Raw genomic sequence first — 19989 nt, 5'->3', positions numbered from 1 at the left:
TAAATGTTCTGACACTAAAAATGACATTCAAAATCTCAATCTGGATACTGTAGAGCCTCATTTTCCAAATTTTTCTCATGTAGCCTGTGATTTAAACCCACCAGATTAATAAAGCTTTCAATAAAGCATAGACTTTTTATCCTTTTGGCTCTTTTTCTATGATGATCTGCCTATAATATTCCATTGGTTGACTTTGTCTCTTTCATGTTATGTTCTGCTGTCAAAATCTCATCTATCTCTAAGGCCATCTCAAATTTCCCTTCATTGGTGATGAGTTTCCTGCTTCCTTCCAGTCATTTTAAATAGGTGTACCATTTTCTGTTCTCCCATGGGATATTTATTAATACTCTCTTATGGCATCTAAGTTTGTAATTGCATTCTGAACAATTCTGTCTATAATCATTACAAACAGAAAACATTACAGACGTTAGACTGTAAGCATCGTCAGGACAGGGGCCTTCTATTTCTCTTTTCCCCGTGCTACCCTGTGTTATATCTAGCTCAATGTTTTCTGTAAAGTGGAGTCTCCATAAGTGTTAAATTCATATTCATTTTTCTTAAGCTCTAGGGAAAAAAATTTTTTATGGAGGTCAATGTATTAGCGATCCCATTCACAAGATTAACATGATGTATAAGAACATTTTTAACAAGCATCTTTTAATAATTATAAATGCCAGATTTCATCAGAAGCCTAGAGCAAGTATTATCACTGTGAGACAAACTAAATGCTACATGTGTCAATATTTACACAAGCAGATTACAACAGTGTGGTCTCATCAGTTCAGCTATTGTGTCTTGTGAGCTTAACTAAATTTCAAACTCCATAAGGAACTGCATTTTCCCCTGAAGTTATTAAAGGGTAGATTTCTTTTAATTAAACTCGTTTGCATGACTAAATTAGATTTAATTACTCTCATTTATTTCACTAATACTGTTATTTGATTGGCGAAGGAGAACTTTTATAATTGATTAAAATAGGATTCTCTGGACTTCTCCGTTGATCCTGGAGGATAATTCTCATTTGTGCTTTTAAATGACTCAGGGAGCAGAAATTTCTTTGATTTAGTTCCACTAAATATAATAGTTATTTAGTTCCACTAAAAATAATACCCATGAACTTGAGGTAGACACACAATCACTTTGCTCCTCAGTTTCTCCATCAGATAAGCACTATAGTATAAATGGCAATGATATCTGTTTTGGCCTCTCATGTAAAGACAAATGATGCTTTTGATGTAGAAGTGTTTGAAACATTCATACATATATTCTAAATTATAAATACTATTGAAATTATTAATATCAGAAATTAAAACTTTTCTTTTAAATTTTGTCAAAAAAATGAAATTCTGCATTACCTTTTAGGTAGTGGTCATTGTTTTTACAATTCCAGATTATCAAAATTTACTATCACATTAATTTATTCACTCTTGCCTGCATGCATTCATTAGCTACAATTTTTTTTTTCATACTATATTCCAGACATTGTGATTATCCTTGGATAGACTTCAACAAACCCTTAATTCCAATAATTCTAATAAAATATATTTCTATCTCAGGAGTTAAGTCTTGAGAGAGAGACTGATATGTAAAGAAATACATTTTGATAAGCACAACAGTAGAATCACATATAGTGTTCATGGTTGAAGGTACTTAAAAAAGATTTTATGAGATAAGTTTAAAAAGATGAGAGAGGAAGATTATTCTAGAACAAAGGAATTCTGTGTTCAAAGATACTCAAGCAAGAATAAAATGACACATTTGAAAAACTCTAGCTTAGTTTAGCTTAAGTTTTGGGTTTGTGGAATGAGAAAGAACAAGTTTGGATAAAAACTCATCCTGTGGATGAGTTGGCTTAAAGCAGATAAGTAAAATGACTAAATTTATGTATTAGAAAGATAATGAGGTAGCAATATGAAAAATAGATTAGAGAAAGATAAGTCCAGTTAGGAAATTCTTTAGTTTAAAGATAATGTAGATCTGAAATAACATAGTAGCAATAAATTTAGAAAAGAGAAAACAAATATAAATATATTTCATAGGTATTTATAAAATAGAATCGATAAGCAAAAATTTTAAATTCTCTGTTTCTGCTTTGGATAATTTTTTAGATAGTGGTGGCGTTACTGAAAACACAGAAAGGTAAACACATTTTAGGGTAGAAGTAATAGGAATCTTGGTTTAAATTTGGGGCATGGATTTTGAAATAGCTATATTTATGAAGATAAACATTGATCTGGATCTTAGAATGGGAATATAAAAGGAAGTTATAGATTTAGGAGTTGTAACAGAGGTATTTATTTGTATGTTCATTTGTTTTAAATGTTTTTTACTTTCTTTTGTGAACATATCCCTTTTCAATGTTACTGATTCTGGTTTGATTACAATCAAGGGCCTTGCCTCCCACTCAGGGTTGAGAGTTTATGACTCAAGACAAGCCAATCAGAAAACAAAACTGTATACTGATAAGGATCTGGGGAGAAAGCAGCTCATGTTCTTTTCAGCAGGATCATTCAGCAAGACCAGAGTAACTGATGGCAGTCTTTGTGTCCAAATAGAAAAAGTCTGTGACATGAAGCCAATGCAGAGAGGAAAACAACTAACAGATTTAAAAAGATAGAGAGACCTGCTCATATTTTTGAGCCACCTGATTCAGTCAAGACTTTAGTCAACTTCCCCTTGAATGTTTTAGTCACGTGAGACAATACATTTTAAGTTTTATGCCTTATGCTTGTTTATGTTATATTTCTGTGATTTGTATTCGAAGAGTCTTAATTAATTCAGAGGTTTTCATCATGTGAGTCATAATTCACATTGTGGAAAAGAGCACCATAGGTCAAATCAGAGCATAGTAAGTGAGAAGAGAAAAAGACCAAGGTCATATAATCAGGAGGAACATGAAAATTAAAAAATAGAAGGAAAGAATCCTATAAAAAAAACACCTGGGAGGCCCAAGAGAGAGGTAGAGATAAAGATAGTTTAGAGAGAGAGAGAGAGAGAGAGAGAGAGAGAGAGAGAAGGAATGACAGGAGTCAAGGAAGTAAAGGGAATATCAGGAATAATAGAATAAAGAGAGGTGAGGTCACATTAAATAAGACAATCTATGTCAACATGTCTGTCCGATTTAGAAATTTGAAAGCCTTAGATAACTTTAGTATAAATCATTTTAGTAGAGTGGTAGGTGCAAGACAGATTAAAAGGGTGTGAGAAAATGAAGTCAGTGAACTGGATTTATCTTTCAAGAAGGTTATCTATATGGGGAAGTGGGAAGTTGGACTACCAGCATGGGAATCCAGACTAGAAAGAGATTTTCTTTTTAAGTTCGGAGAGATGGCACCTATTTATATGCTAAGAGAAAGCACCATTTTCTTCTTTCTTATTGTTTAAATATGCTACTTTTTATTTTGATAGGAGGCTTATGGAGATTGAACCAACATAAAATGCCAGGTAGATAAAAACAGTTGATAAATATGAATTAGAGGCCTCTTGGTCTCTTTCTTTCACTTATTTAAGTCCTAGAGGTAGCCTAGATTTTGATACTTCATTTTTCTTCCATACTAAAAAGTAGAATAGCTCGTTTTAACCAAAATTTGCATACTAAGCCATGGCAAGACACTTTATGTCTTTCATAACACAAGTAGCAACTAATGGCTGACTCATTCACATATTTTTTTAAAACAATACATTTTATTTGAAAAACTATACTTTGTTACTGAACAGAAGGTTGTCATGATCCATTTTAAGATACCTACCTAAGATGGAGTCGAGGTAATTTATTTTTATTTCTTAAAGATAGAACTGCAACCTCTCCATTTTTACTGTAATTGATTTATTTCAATAAACTAAGTTCAAAGCTTTATATCAGTTGGTGATTTTAATGATTACATGTCATCTTTTTAAACCTTTTCATTACAATATACAAGAAACATCTATTGAGCCACTTAGAACATGAATTTACTTGTTAGTTTTATCTTTCTTTAAAGGAGATAACAAATAGGATAAAGAAAATTTTAAAAGGAAACGAAACATTATGTAAAACATTGTTTTTAATAAGTAGCCTATTACTCATTAAAAGGGAAAAATCCTCAAATCTTGCATTAAATAATAATGTCCTAATAGTCTTTTCTGAGTCTTCTAGCCTGTAAACAGAATCTAGGGTAGGATAAGCTAAAATAACTCATAATCATGGGTAGATTTTAAGAGATTAAAAAGTCTATCTGCACTCAGGATGTAGACACCTGATTGGGAAGCACTTGGAGGTGACCTCCTTCCCTTTCAGCCTGCGTTTGGGTGTTTGGCTTGAATGTGTAGTCATAAAAGAGAATGTGTCATGAAAAGAAATGGAAACAAACAAACCACAATACCAAAAGGAAGAAAAAAATCCCTCAAACCACACTTTCACAGTCCTCTATTTATACTAGCACATTCTGGGAAAATCACTCAAAAACCTGTTACTAATCATTTAAACCTTAGGCTGTCGACATTTTTCTGCTTTTCTAGCCAAATAGTCATGTGCAGCAGCCAGAGGGTTAAAGAGCCAGATTTCCTGTCCCATACTGTAGCTTCGTGTGAGCAATATGGAGGACCTCATCATTACTGCAGAGGCTCCTGTTGAATATGAAGGGGTCTATCCAGGCAAAAATATGTGCAGCCTTCTGGGCCAGATTTGCTCCGGAAGGGCTTCTAAGTTGGCTGTGCAGTGGACTAGGCTGTCCAGACCTGCTGTTCCACAAAGGCCAAGATTCTCCCTCTGTATGTCTAGTTCTCCAGCCAGCAGACCATACAAGCCTGCTTCACCCAGGTCCAGACACTATGAGAGTCTTTGTGTTGTTTTATGAAATATAATATACAATCTAATATAAATTAAATTATTTGGATGTTGGTAGACTAAAAGTAAAAACATTTCAATTTTCACATAGAAATAAAACAAGTGAAATAGAACACAGAACTAGATTGTTTCTTGATTTAAAAAACTTGAAGTCAGTCAACTATATAACAATTTATATCCCCAGTGACCTAAGCACAGTGCTTTAATTGTATTATTTTAATGAAATATTTTGTATACACTGATTATATGTACTGTATTTAATTTATTTAACAAATATGTTAGCAGGGTTCCATGTCAAAGGAATGAGAAAATAACCTTCTTGAGATCCCAGTCACACATCGTCTTTGTACTTTGTGACCTAAAGTGTAGATTTCTTCATTTTAATTTTCTCCATCCCTGTTCCTTTGACTTATTGTTTTCTATACTTGATTAACAGAATGAGGACAAAATTACGGAAAGTATGTAATATTTTGTGGACAGTTAATATTTTTCACCTCATAAAAAAATTAGTCTTCAACTTCGATTTGATAAGAAATCTGCCCAAACTATGTCCTCTTATAAAGTTCCCCAGTGAGAGTCTGGACTTTAAAAAATCTAGTCTCTGATAGAATAAAAGGTGACAGAAACCTTAAAAACAAGTAAGAGAAAGCTCAAGATTTGTTTCACACACAGCTTATGGCCGAGAATAGTTTCTATCAATATCCATTGGGATTCAGTCATCATGACCAGAAATTTGAAGATAAGCCTTGCAGATAAAAACAAAACTGTGAAACATTTGATTCATCTTTGCCATCTGAACATTTTATCCTGCTTGTTCAGAAATCTGACTGAACTAGATCGATATGTGTCACTGAGACTCTTTCTGTCATAGTAAGAGCTCAGCGATCTAGTTGAGATGAAATTTGACCCAGGATTACCATAAACCACTGTGAATCCTTGGAGTCAGACTCAGAAACTTAGATTCCATAATGCCCTTAATTATCAAATGCATTTCCTGTGAAGAAAGGAGTACTGTTTAAAATGTTTGATAATCTGACAAGGCCATAAGGCTTAATGGAATCGATGATTACACACAGATGGACGATTAACTCTTGAGGTTTAATGTTAAAAAAAAAGTAACTGTGCTGGATTGCTACTTAATGGAATTACACTGCCCATATGGAAAAGAACTATACCCTAAATATACCCAGAATGATGGAACAGGTGGCAGAATCTGGGCAAGACTGCTTGGAATGCACAAAAGCATTCTGCAATTGTAACTGCCAGAAAAGATTTCTGGAGGGAGAAAAAAAAAAAAAGAGGGGACTCTTTGAAACTGTGTTAACTTTTCTAAATTTCAGAAATGTAAATTGAAAAAATAATTAGAAAACTGAACCCCAAAGTATATTTTTTCATACTCTCTTTCAGAAAACTGCAAACTATCTCTACTTGTAACTGAGATAAAGTTTAATGTATGGGTTATTCTTTAGTTCCAACATAAACTCATTGAGGGCAGAAACTATTTCTGCCTTATAACAGCTATGTTCTCCAAAGGGTAGAATTGGGAGAATGAGATTAAAACTATTAGCTAAAGTAAGGATTGGGCATTATATCGGGATCTCATATCTTAAATAATGATTTATGTCCCCACCTCCATTGATAAACAAGAGCAGCATATGTGAAAATGGTGACAGTATATGAACCAGTAATCATTCACATATACATAAGCAAATGATAAGGTAGTATAATTCCAATTAAGAAACTATTGCTGAGAGAAGGTAATTTACTTGTGATATTTTGCTCCATCTCAGCAAGGGTTTTATTTTCAACATTAATAACATTTCAAAATACAAAAGACTTCTGGGCATGGAAGGGAATGAGGATAGAATTTGGAAGGCCTTAGTAATGATAAACTTAGTTAAGTAAGCAATAGTGAGCATTTACTAAGTGCCAAGAATAAATTGCTTTCTATATACATATAATTTTATTTAACTCTTAATTTAGCCCTTTGGGCTATTTCTTATTTTACTGATGAGGAACTTGACTGAAGGGCTTCCCAAGGTCACATAGCTAGTAGTTGATGAAGTTGGGTCTCAAAAAGAAATTGGTCTTGTCAGAGTCCTTTCACACATAACCATTTTGGTCAATGCCTATTTTACCATGGGCTCTCAGTTTTCTGTGTCTCACGTCTCTAGTTTTGCAAGTCTGAATGTTCTTAGACACTTCTCTATGCCTGATGCCTTCCATAAGCTTTATGGATCCACACTGTTTGCCACGGCTATGTTAGGGCCTATAGACAAACATAACAATGAAAGATACCATGGAGGACTACTGACCACAAAATAGTTATAAAACTAATACTAAATGATAAAATTAGTGTGAAAAATCTCCACAGCAATCTGTTTCTCCTCCATAACATTCTAATTTTTCTTTTCTTTTTTGAAATATTTAATTATGAAAAAAATGTTTTTTGCTTTCCCTGCTTTGCTGAACCCTTAGGCACATGCTTGTGCCCACTGGGAAATTCAGTAAAATGCTATTCTTAGGTTCACTGAACAATTCCGAAAAATTATGAATTATTTTAGATCAGTCATTACATTTCATTAAATAATTTTAATGATTAATATTTTCAGATCTCTGTTATCGATCTACCATTAAAATGGGACACACAAGAGTCTCCACTAAAAATAATCTTGGTAGAAATCCCTATTAAAATATCAATGGCATTTTTCATAGAACTAGAATAAATAATCCTAAATTTTTATGTGGAACCATAAAAGACCCCAAATAGCCACAGCAATCTTGAGAAAGAAGAACAAAGTTGGAGGTATCACACTACATGATATCAAACTATACTATGAGGCTACTGTCATCAAAGCAGTATGGCACTAGCCTAAAAACAGACACATAGATCAATGGAACAGAATAGAGAGCCCACAAATAAACCCACACCTCTATAGTCATTTAACCTATAATGAAAGAGGCAAGACTATATAATGGAGTAAAGACAGTCTATTCAATAAATGATATTGGAAAAACTGAACAGACACATGCAAAAAAAGAAACTGTATCACCTTCTAATATCGTATACAAGAATAGACGCAAAATGGATTAAAGACTTAAATGTAAGACCCAGAACCATATAACTCCTAGAAGAAAACATAGGCAGTTAACTCTCTGACATCGCTCTTAGTAATATTTTTTCCGATCTATCTTCTCAGGCAAGGAAAACAAAAGAAAAAATAAACATTAAACTAAAAAGTTTTTGCACAGCAAAGGAAAACATCAACCAAATGAAAATAAAACCTACAGAATGGGAGAAGATATTTGCCTTTAATACATCTGATAAGAGGATAATATCAAAAATTTATAAAGACTCATACGATTGAACACCAAAAAAACAAATAATCCCATTAAAAAATGAGTAGAGGAACCGAATAGACATTTCTTTAAAGAGTACATACAGATGGCTAATAAACATGAAAATATGTTCAACATCATTAGTCATCAGAGAAATACAAATTAAAACCATAATGAGATATTACCTCACACCTGTCAGAATGGCTATCATCAATAAATCAAAAAACAAGTGTAGGTGAGGACGTGGAGAAAAGGAATCTCATGCCCTGTCGGTAGAATTGCAATTAGTGCAGCCATTATGGCAAACAATTTTGAGGTTCCTCAAAAAATTAAAAATAGAACTACCTTATGATTCAGTGATTCCACTTCTGGGTATTTATCCAAAGAAAACCGAAACACTAATTCGCAAAGATATATGCATCCCCTATGTTCACTGCTGTGCTATTTACAATGGTCAAGATATGAAAACAACCTAAGTGCCCATCAATAGATGATTAGATAAAGAAGAGGTTGTATATATATATACAATGGAATATTACTTAGCCATAAGAAAAAATGAAATATTGCTATTTGTAATAACATGGATGGATCTTGAGATTATAATGCTAAGTGAAATAAATCAGACAGAAAAAGTTGAGAACCATATAATTTCATTCATTTGTGGGATATAAAACTGAAAGCAACAAACAAATAAGACAGAGACTCATGGACATGGACAACAGTTTAGTGAATACTAGAGGAAAGGCAGAGGGAAGAAGGTAGATAAGAGTAAAAGGGGTCAAATACATGGTGACAGAAGGAGATTTAACTTTGTTTGGTGAACACAATGCAATATACAGATGATACATTATTGAATTGTACACTTGGAACCTACATAATTTTATTAACCAATGTCACTCCAATAAATTTAATTACAAAAGAGAAAGTTAAAATAAATAAATAAATAAATAAATAAATAAATAAATAAATAAATAAATAAGATTTTTTTTTTTTAATTAAAGCTGAAAAAATAAAACAAAAATAATCTTGGTACAATCACCCAGACCAGTTGATTACTGACTATATAGACACAGCTTCTTCTGGAAGTTCTCTTTTGAAAGTATGCTCTTTAGCTTTCCATAAGTGAGATTTTTATACATTTTGTTATATGTATACTATCAATATAATTTTTCAGACTTTTACCCTACACAGATAAATTTTATCACCAATGAGAGACAATATAAAACAGTGGAAAGAGTTCTAGCCAATGGAGGAGACCTCTTTTCAGTTTTAATATTTTATTTCCTTTAATTAGTTGCAAATCTTGTTCTTCCAAGTGTCCTGGGCCTCAGTTTTTCTCTTAATATATTTATCCTGCTTGTATCATAGGAATTGTGAAACAAATTAGAAAATGAAATAAGCGAAATTGTTTGAAAAAGTAAGAACAGCACCTGAGCCATTGAAGATTGGAAGCTATGTGCTTTCCTTCCTCACAGTATCCTGTAAAACAGAGGTACTCATTTGCCCTCTTCAAGTCATCAATGAAGACAGTTCTTGCCCTGACTGTAGAATCCTTCAGGGCAGGAAGCATACCTTATAGTGAGGTCTCAAAAAACGCTGGCTTTGATAAGAGAGCTTTCAAAATACAAATGAGTAGTATAGACTAGAGGACAATGAAATGCAGATAATCTAGGTAGGAAATATGTATGTAACTTCTTTTCCAGTTGCACTATTAGCATAGTAGCCTTTGTTACTATGGAGATATTTTCATGGAAAATAGAGTATTTGTATCAAAGCAATCTAGATTATTTTTTACTTATATGACTATCAGACTTATTCTATACCTACACAGAATTCTTAAATTGATTGAATATCAATTATAGTTTTAATTTTTAAATTATTATATTTTACAGTTTTACATGAGGTACTTCTTTCATGTTGCAACAGATCATGTACTACTTTGATGATGTGCAGTCAGGGATATATGTTGTGGAGACTAGCATTGAATTATGTCTTTATCCTTTTAGCAATTGATAGTTTTACTTTTAATAAGACCTAGAATCACTGTTTAATATTCTTAAAATATTTAATATTTAATCACATTGGACATAGTTTATTAGATATTCTATTAGTTATGTTTAAATGGAAAGTTTATTTTATGTATTTAGTTTTGATACAGTATATATTTTGCCTAATATATACTCAACCTGGTGATTGCAATGGAATCTTAAAAACTGATCCCAGCAAAGAGTAACTGCCCCAAGGGTGGAGATTAAATAGGATCACTATCATTTTATTTTATTTAATTCAAGGTTAACTCTTAAGGAAAAATCTTAAGACAGCCTATGAGATGAAAGTCACCATGGACTAGTGCCAAGGGTAAATAGGTTGACAGAGATTTTATAATTGCCTACAAAGGGACAAAAGAAATAATGTGTGTTCCTTTGGGACTAACAGTACAGCCTCTATTTAAAGTCACAGGCTTCTCTGGAATTCCAATACATTTTGTTATTGTATTGTAGACCATGTTTGTTGTTTCCATAAAACTAATCATGATCTGGATATGACCCTGGGTCACTTACTTCTTGATCAACCCAATGTATGATACCATTGATTCTCTGAAGTTTACACAGCAGGGGAAGAGTGCTGATATTGCCTACTGGATGGACTTCAAAACCAGGGAAGTGAAAGCAGTCGTTTCCCAGTTTTGTATCATCAAGCACAATGAGAAATAGCAGGCTCTGGAGAATAAATCTAAAATATGTGAAGGAACAAGGGGTCAGGCAGGATGAACAGTAAGAACAGTAACTGCAGGTTCCCTGACATTTGTATAATACCTCCACATTATTACATGGCTTTCTTATAGAGAAGAGGGTAGAATATTTGTACCATCCTGGCCACTTAGAACTCAAAATGGCAATTTAGGAAAATGTGTTCTGGGGAAGATGGGGGTGGACAAGAGCTTAAATATATAAGCTACTAATAACAGTTTTAAACCAATTCTTATAGCAGTTTACACCATATCCTTTAAAACCTGGCGATGGGATGAATGGACATATCAGATAATTCCTATACAGAATAACACTTTCTCCATAGACAGTACGAGTGCTTCAAATCAAAGTTAACAGACATGAAGAGTTGACAATTTCACTCATGTAGTTTTCTCTCAAGATTTTAATTCACTTGTTTTAGCAAATAATTCTAGGTAAAGCACTGCTTTTTAATGTCCCTTAGAAAATTGTTACTGCGCAAGTATTTATTAAGAAAATTAAAACCGTAACCACAGGTCTCATTTATTATGCATTTTCACATAGTTTACCTTCTGGTGTGAAACTATATTTAGGTCTGTTTAAGCTCAATACTCTTCAATATTTACTTATTTAACATTTATTGACATAAAAGCACCTTTTTATGACATAAAATGTTCTGAAATATATCATCCTCTTTGTATATTGAGAATGTTATATAGAGAGATTACTAATATATAGATTGAGATTTATAAAAATAAATACAAAAATGAATATATAAAAATAAATATGATAAGGTGATAACACAGTATGGGTATTGAGAGAATAAATAGCTAACTTTAAAATGTTCTTTATTTTAATACATTTATCTTATCGCCTAAAAACTATTTATTTGTAAGCTTTGTCATTATTCATAAATATTATGGAAACTTTAAAACAGAATTTATTCCTAGATTCTGTTCATTAGTTAAAAATATTTATTAAATAGAGTGCCAATTAATATCCTATGTAACAGCTCCATTTCAAAGAACTCACAGAAAAAAATTTTCAGCAACTGAATCTTAGAGCAAATTCAAGCAATCTTTTTTTTATCTTGAACAAACTTGCCAAGTTTTAAGCTTTTTTAACTATATCTTTTATTCTCTAATTTCAGATAATTTCTATTATCTCTTTCTCCAAAATGGCTCTATTTACTTATTTTTCTGAAAATAGCTATATTTTCTTTTGGACACTCTGAAAGCTAATACAAGTGATTTACTGTTAAATAAAAAAGTCAAAGTTTCCAGATTTCCCCTATGGAATTTTCCAACATTTCTGTCTACATTGTTCTAATGTAGTTCTCTGGTTAAATAAATAAATAAATGAATGAATGAATGAATGAATGAATAATCGATCCCAGAACACAATGCAAAGAGAAGACATAGAGAGGTTGACTCTCTCTTACCATTTGTGTTAAAATCTCTGTGCTAAAGCTATCTGGAGGTTATTTCTAATTCATCAGAAATCATATTACCTTATACTGTCTCGTTTGAAAATTGTCAACTTCTCTATTTCTTAATGAAGCTCTTACAGCCACTTCACAATTGTCAGACAAGCTATTAATAGGTTAATTCTGAACTCACCGAATAATTTCATGTTCTGTCACAATTCCATCAGCCCCTGACTCATTAAAAATGCAAATTTTAAGCTGTTTGCAAGGAAAATATGTGATCTATTTTTAGCATGTCAGAATGTCCAACGAGGTGCTAGAAAACTAGAACTAGGACATAGATTATAAATTCAACATAATATTTTCTTGAACCACTACTAGATTCAATGCACTGTAAAAAACAAGGGCAAATAAAATAGGCCTAACTCTCAAAAGTGGAAAAGACTTCAAAATGGTAGAATAGGATGTGTTTTTAAGAGTAATGCATGAATATAATGGTAAAGGACTTTAGTATAGAGAGACAGAAGGGGAGATGAGGTTAGAAGACAAAAGCAATTAAAGAAATTTGGTCTTTAGGGGAAGGCAGTAGATAGAGACGATTTTGGGCAGTGGAAATGAAATGAGCAATAAAAATAGCAAAGCGCAAATGCCTAATAAATAATTACTGAATGAAATGGTCCTAGTGATAGTCAGATCTTTTCATTTTTTATTTTTACTTTTTTTTTGCAATGGATTGGATTTCCCCCACTTTAAAGTCTCCTGAACTTTTTGAGTGTTGAGTGCATTTTTTCATCTTTTTATAATTGATTTCTACAGATAAAGTGGATGTTTCCATATCCACCCATCTGCTAATCAGGAATCATTTTGAAATTAAGTGTAAGGAAAAAGAAAAATAAAAGAGACCATGAAGCTGTGTTACATCTTGAAGTGCATTAAAATATAAAAACAAAAACTAAGAACATACTCCAAATGACTCATTTGTTTTTCAGTATCCCACAACTTAGTGACAATAACTGGCAGTATAATAATTTCACAGTGTCATCCTGGTGGAACATAGGGTTCCCATAAGAATACATTTCTAACTCCTTCAACATCACCATTAAAATGACTTATTTGTTTCTGATTAATTAGGATCCAGTTTCTTCCTTCTTGGCATTGCATTTTTCCTCCTGTTCAGTCTATCTGGACAGGCTAGATCTGCGTGGGCACGCACCAGTTTGTGAAATTCTGGATCAGAACTCAGTGGCTTTGCAACAGCGATAAACCTAACTTCTGATAACTGTGAATTTGTGTTCCAAAGTGCCACAAACCACACGGTAAGATGCCACAAAAAGGAGCAGTAACTAGGTCAGGTTTTTGGCAGTCTTCATGAAGCAGTAGCTCTGGTGCTGGCTTGCCAGTGATTAAATAGAGCTGAGAAACATTTTTTTCTTATCTTTCTTTAGCAGAACAACAACAACAAAAAAATCAAAGTGACTGGAAGTAGAGAGGGAAAAAAATCTCTTTGGAGGAGTTTAATTGCCGACTCCTTAAAGTCCAATTATCTGTGTTCAGTAAGAACAGAACTTGAGTAAGGTTATACCAGAGAGTGTGTGTGTGTCTGTGTGTGTGTGTGTGTGTGTGTGTGTGTGTGTGTGTGTGTGTGTGTGTGTGTGTTTTGGAGGAAAGGTTTCTGCTGGGATAAAGTGGAAGCGAGAGTCTTCTCCCAATTCTCCACGATCCTGTCACAGTGCATGGTTGACTGTCAATAAAGTCTTCAGAAGGATGCCATTTCCTTAATACTTTTCCTTATGCCACCATTAGGTAATTAGAGATATATTTGCTATTTTGGAAAAGCAAAACAATATGCTAGACTTGATGGTATAACATTAAACTCCAGGAGAGGCTGAGCCTTTTCTGGGCAGAAGATATTCCGTCTTAGAGGAATGATTGCAAGTTCGGCTTAGCATACACCAAGCAAAAGTGACACTGCTGTTCAAATTTGCCCTGTGCAAAGACATACTCAACTCTCTGTTTCTGAATATATTCTTTCCAATAAGTTCATGATTCGCAATGAATAGGCAATGAATATGCAAGAAAGCAAAAGGATAACATGAAACTGAAGAGTAAATATTTGGGAGAAAGCATTAAAGAAGCTAATTGATGTACTTTGTAAAATACCAGAACTATTACCTTTCAGAGTGTTTAGAAAAGAAATTATCTTAAAATATAACACTTTTTTCTTTCTTCATCCTAGTAAATCCAGCCAACAGGATTTAGCACTGGGAAGAAGCCCAGAAGGTTTAAAATCCTGCAAGGAAAAAAAGTATATTTTTAGAATTATGGTAACAGCTGCTAAGAAATGTATTTCTATTTTGTATTTAGTCTAAGCTGCCTAACATAAATGTGTGGTAGAGAAAGATGACATAGATAAGGCAAGAGGAGAGAATTATAGCAAAGTGAACACTATCTTTGGTTGTTGTTGAAAGAAAAATTGAGTACTAAAGATGGCATTTTATCAAAATAAAGCTATAAATTGTATATCTAAGAGCTAAAATTAGATAGCTGGCTTCTCTCTCTCAATCTCTCCCCTCTTTCTCTTAGCCTCCCTCCATTTCTCATCTATTTTTTTAAGTCTTTTCCTAATAAAATCTTAGAAAGCATTAGCATAATACTATAGATCTAGTTTAAAAATGACCTTTGAATGTCTCCAAATATGCTACCACCTATGTTTGTATATGTACAATACACACACACATATATATTTGATAACAAATATCAAATTTTCACATTAAAAATAAAGATTTCTAATAAAGCTCTAATTGACTTAATAAGAAAATTATTCTGCAAACTGAGTTAGCTATTGTTTGTTTCCTCATGATGTAATTTTTGATTCAGATTTATTATTAAAATATAGAATAAAAATAAGAAGAAACATTTATGGTAATCCTTTCACATATTAAAATGAGTGAAATATTCTGGATTTTGTTTTGCCTGTGATTGATATGTTAAAAAATAATAATATGTATTTGGGAAATGATTATCTATTATTAAACATAATGTTTGTGTCAAGTTTCTAAACCTTGGGTCTCTCTTACTCTTGGAATTAGTGGCAGAGGTCACCCCTTTTCCATCTGATCTCCTCTGGGAAATACCCTGGGATTGATATCAAACTGAGATACTGTGCATGTGGTTTGCATCCTAGGGACTGCTATGGAAGATTAATGTATTATTTCATCTATTATATTAATAACACGTTGTCATGATTAATGACAATTACTAAATTAACACTTGAGAAGGTCGATGTTTTAGAAAGTTCAAGAAATCTTAAAAATGCTCTTACTAATTATTTTTTGGTCTAGAATGACACATTTTAGATAGTCTTTAACTTTGCTTTCCCAGATGTTCTTGGAAATGTTCTGTCATTTTCTCTACAGTTGATACACACATATAAAAGTCAGCATATCACATTTCTTTCATTTAGATCCTAAAAGATGGAACTCATCACCATTATTAACCATCCCTCCTTCTACTCCCTTCCCATACAGTTCAAATTCAAATGTTTATTCTCACCTTCTTTCTCTCTCACTATCCTTCTGACTAACTGGCTGTTTCTCTTTCTCACCATTAAATCCTTTTTCTTCATTGTCATGTACAGCAAAATTTAGAAAAGTACTCTTCAAAGGACCTACAAGGTGTTGCAGTCTGTTTAACACACAGCCCACTTCCACATCCCACGACACAACCTATTCCAGATTTTACAATGCCATCTTTCTTTCCTATTGACAACTGGAAAAAAAAAGTAATTTAAAATAGTGTTGCTCATATATGGCCATAAAATATGCTCAGAAACCACTTTAGAAAGAAATATTGTGCTCAATCTGGTATCCTTAGAAAAGATGATTATTGGGGAATCTTTCCAATCTTTTCTTTAAAACTTGGACAGTATCTGACTCCTCTTGATATCAGCAGCATCTACGACAAGAATTAACATGGCAGGAGACAATCAGGTATCTATTATACCAAATATAACTCAATTGTTTTAATTTTAACTTTCAAGTATAAATTGGACAGTTTATGAGTCGTCTTCTCAATAGTACTTTTTACTGAATTCCAAAATATTTTCTCCCCTAGTGAGTTACTTTGTACTGCAGAAGCCACAAAATATAGGATAAGAGGTGATCAACTGGTAGTCAACAATGGCCCATGATTAATAATAATAATAGCTCTCATATATTGAATATTTCTATATGTCAGGAGATGTTCTAAGTCTTTTACATATTTATCTTATTTAATTGCAAAATTAAATATATAAGACATATACTACTGTTATCTATTTTACACATGAGAAAATCAGGTACAAAAAGGACAAATAACTTGCCTGAGGTCACACAGCTAATAAGCAATGGATTCAGTACTTAAATCAATGAAATCTAAATTCAGAATGGATAAGTTTAAAACTACGGTTTCAAGTTTATAGGAAAAATTTTATTTCCAAATTAGTAGTAACATGTTTATAACTCAAAAAGGTCACAAAGATTGTTGTCAGGTACTGTTCTGACTACCATGATTTTCACAAGAAAAACATATAGGTAATTTAACAGCATAAGCATCTCTGGAATATTAAAATATAATAAGCAATATATCTGCATGCACAAAATATCTATTTTCAAAGATACATTTTATGAATGAGATGAAAAGAAGAGGATAGGAAAAAATATTCACCATGGTGAAAAACTTGAACGCTGAAATTTGGTTGAGAGATCAGACTTATTTGAAAAGAGCAGATTGAAAAAATGACTACAATTCTATCCTTCCCTGAATTTGAGTCTTTTGCAAAATAACTTTGCACTCCTTCCATCAAGAGGACTCTATTTCTCCATCCCTTACATATGAGCTGTCTTATTAACTTGATTTGACTAATAGAATATGATGGAAATGATGTGCCCATTCTAAGCCTAGGTCTCGAGGGGCTCTTCGTGATTTCAGTCTTGCCTTTTGAATCAAGCAACTGCCCTGTGCCATGACTGGCCTATTGAATGTTAAAAGAAAAGTAGCACAGTAGCCCCGTTGTCTTACCCAACAGCCAGCAAATTCCTAGAAGTAGAGCCACTTAGCTGACCCATCAGTTTAACAGAGATGCATGGGCAAACCCAGTCAGGATCCACCAGGCCCAGCCCAGATCAAAACAATGGCCCATCTGATGCATAAACTTGTGAAAAATAATAAATTGTTTTACGCATCTATGTTTTGGAGCGGTTTGTTATGCAATAATAGATAACTGATGTAGTGCATATTATAATTACTTAGACATCATTAGTGCTGCTTTTATATGAAAATGTGCTGCTATTTTCCTGACTGCCATAACTTAATCTTACTCATTTTTAACTGTTAAAATTTTCCTTAAAAGCATCAAAATAAAAACAAAGTTTGCTTATATGACAAATTTTATCTTTGCTGTATGTGGTGGTGGCATTGCCCATAATGATTTGTCATGCAATTTTATTTTCAAAGCTCAAAATTAATTATGAACATGAAACAAATCATGTTGGTAAGACATACATGAAAAACAAATTACAATTTCAAAATGGATAATTTACAGCTTGAAAAATTAATTGATTAAACCCAAAGTGCATAAAAATAATTGGAAAAACTGAGGAGTGAACAAACCAATGACAATGTTATCCAGCTAAATTAAAAAGAATGTATAATGAGCAAAACTACAGCCAAAAAAAATCAATAGTTGTAAATAAACCATAAGACCCTGGGTGGAGATAGATTGAAATCCTAATTTGGGGAGCACCACTATATTACAGGGATGGGCAGATGACACAAAAATACTAAATCTTGTCCCTTTGGCAAACTCAAAATAGAGACTATAAAATTGGCATTAAAATCAGTAATAAATTTTAGAAATTCAAGATATGTAATAGATATTACACATTAAAGCAGCATTACAAATATATAAGTAATTTAATATGTACTATATCTGTTATCTATTATTTTCTATTCTATTCTATTCAGTGTTCTTTTAGCCTGGCTTTTGTGAAAATATTTATTTATAGAATTTGTTCAAGATATTGTCTATGATCCAGAAATGATAAGAGAAATAAAGTAAATAACAATGTAGCATTTTTTTCACCAAATAGAATTTTGTTCTGAGCTTTATCATTCTTGGTATTTATTTTAAGACTGGGAGATATAAATTTTTATATTTGGAACAAATACTAGAAGGCATTTAAACATACATAATGGTCAAAGAGTATGTTTCAAACAATTGTCTACATGTTAAAATTTTTAGCTGGCCAAATTTCCATTTTATTGATGCATATAAAGTGTGTTACAAAGATCCACATGGAGAAATGTAATACAAATAAAACATTTTAAGTATCAAATTTTGTATAATAATCTATTCAATTTTGTCTAAATTTAATATTGTAAAATTGAAGTAGACTAGATTTTCATTCAGTTTAGCACTAAAGATTTCTATAGGCTTAATTTTTTTTATTGCCGAAGGATCAAATATTTCATTCCTTAGTCAGGGTTTGGCAGCTTTTCAGAAGAATTGTGTCAATAATTCATACATGAATTTTGGGTTATCTCAAAAGCAGATCCTAAGGTATGAACATACATTCAGATATAGTTGACCTTTGAATAACACACAAGTTGACCTTTGAATAATGCACAAGTCCACTTACACGTGGATTTTTTTCAATAAATATAGTTGGCCTTTTGTATCAGTGGAGTCAACTGACTAGGGATTGAAACAATATTTTCACATTTCCAACCACAGTTTCCCAACTGAGTACTGAAATATTTTCCATCTGCTTGGTTGAATCTGCAATAGAAGGACCAACTGTAGTTAAGTTTTCAGAAAATCAAAAGATATATGTGGATTTTTGACTGCATAGGAGTTGGCGCCCCTAATGCCCTTGTTGTTCAAGGGTCAACTGTAGTGTACTTGGAACAGATCCAGGAAGCAAGAGTGAAGGAATGGGGAAAGTGAGCAAGGAAGAGTAAGAAAGTTCATAAATATATACTACTTAGCTCTTGGCCATTATTGGCAACTAGTACTCAATATCCTGCTGGGGACATTCTTAGGAATCTTGTAAAGCATGGAATTGAAAAAACTACAAAGATAGATAGCTCGGCAAAATGGTATAGATGATAGAGGCTTTGTTCATCCCTCTTGTGACCAAATCAAAGCTGTGACAAAAACACAGAGCAAACAGCAAGCAGAGGATTCTGTTCCTGGGATCTAGAGGAACAGAAGCCCTACAGCTAGAAAGAGAAATAAGAAATTACCCCTCAACAGTAGGAGGTAGGAGGGGGTGAGGATGCGAGGCTGCCTGGTCCAGAGTGGCCGAGTGAGACAGAGGTTACGGCAGCCAAACACCTCTTAAGGAGGCCATGTCCACGACTGGACTTTCGTGGTGATGGACCCGCTTGCTCTGAGCACCAGCACCAATCAGCTGCTTGGGGAATACTGGGATCTTACAGTGAAACACTGAGTTGTCTGAGCAACTGGAGGCGAGGCTTTCTCCGGGGCAGAACTGCCAAGGGTATCCATTATTCCTCTGTTGAGCACTCCCCACTCCCAGTATGCAGACACAGAACCGCCATAGCAGATATCATTGAACTGGATAACTGAGGTCTCTCTGCCCAGAAGATTCCCTGAAACTTCTTTTCCT

This window comes from Pteropus vampyrus, unplaced genomic scaffold (assembly GCF_000151845.1).
Source record: "Pteropus vampyrus isolate Shadow unplaced genomic scaffold, Pvam_2.0 Scaffold56, whole genome shotgun sequence".
NCBI classification, from domain to species: Eukaryota; Metazoa; Chordata; class Mammalia; order Chiroptera; family Pteropodidae; genus Pteropus; species Pteropus vampyrus.
Note: the sequence above shows the minus strand (reverse complement) of the source record.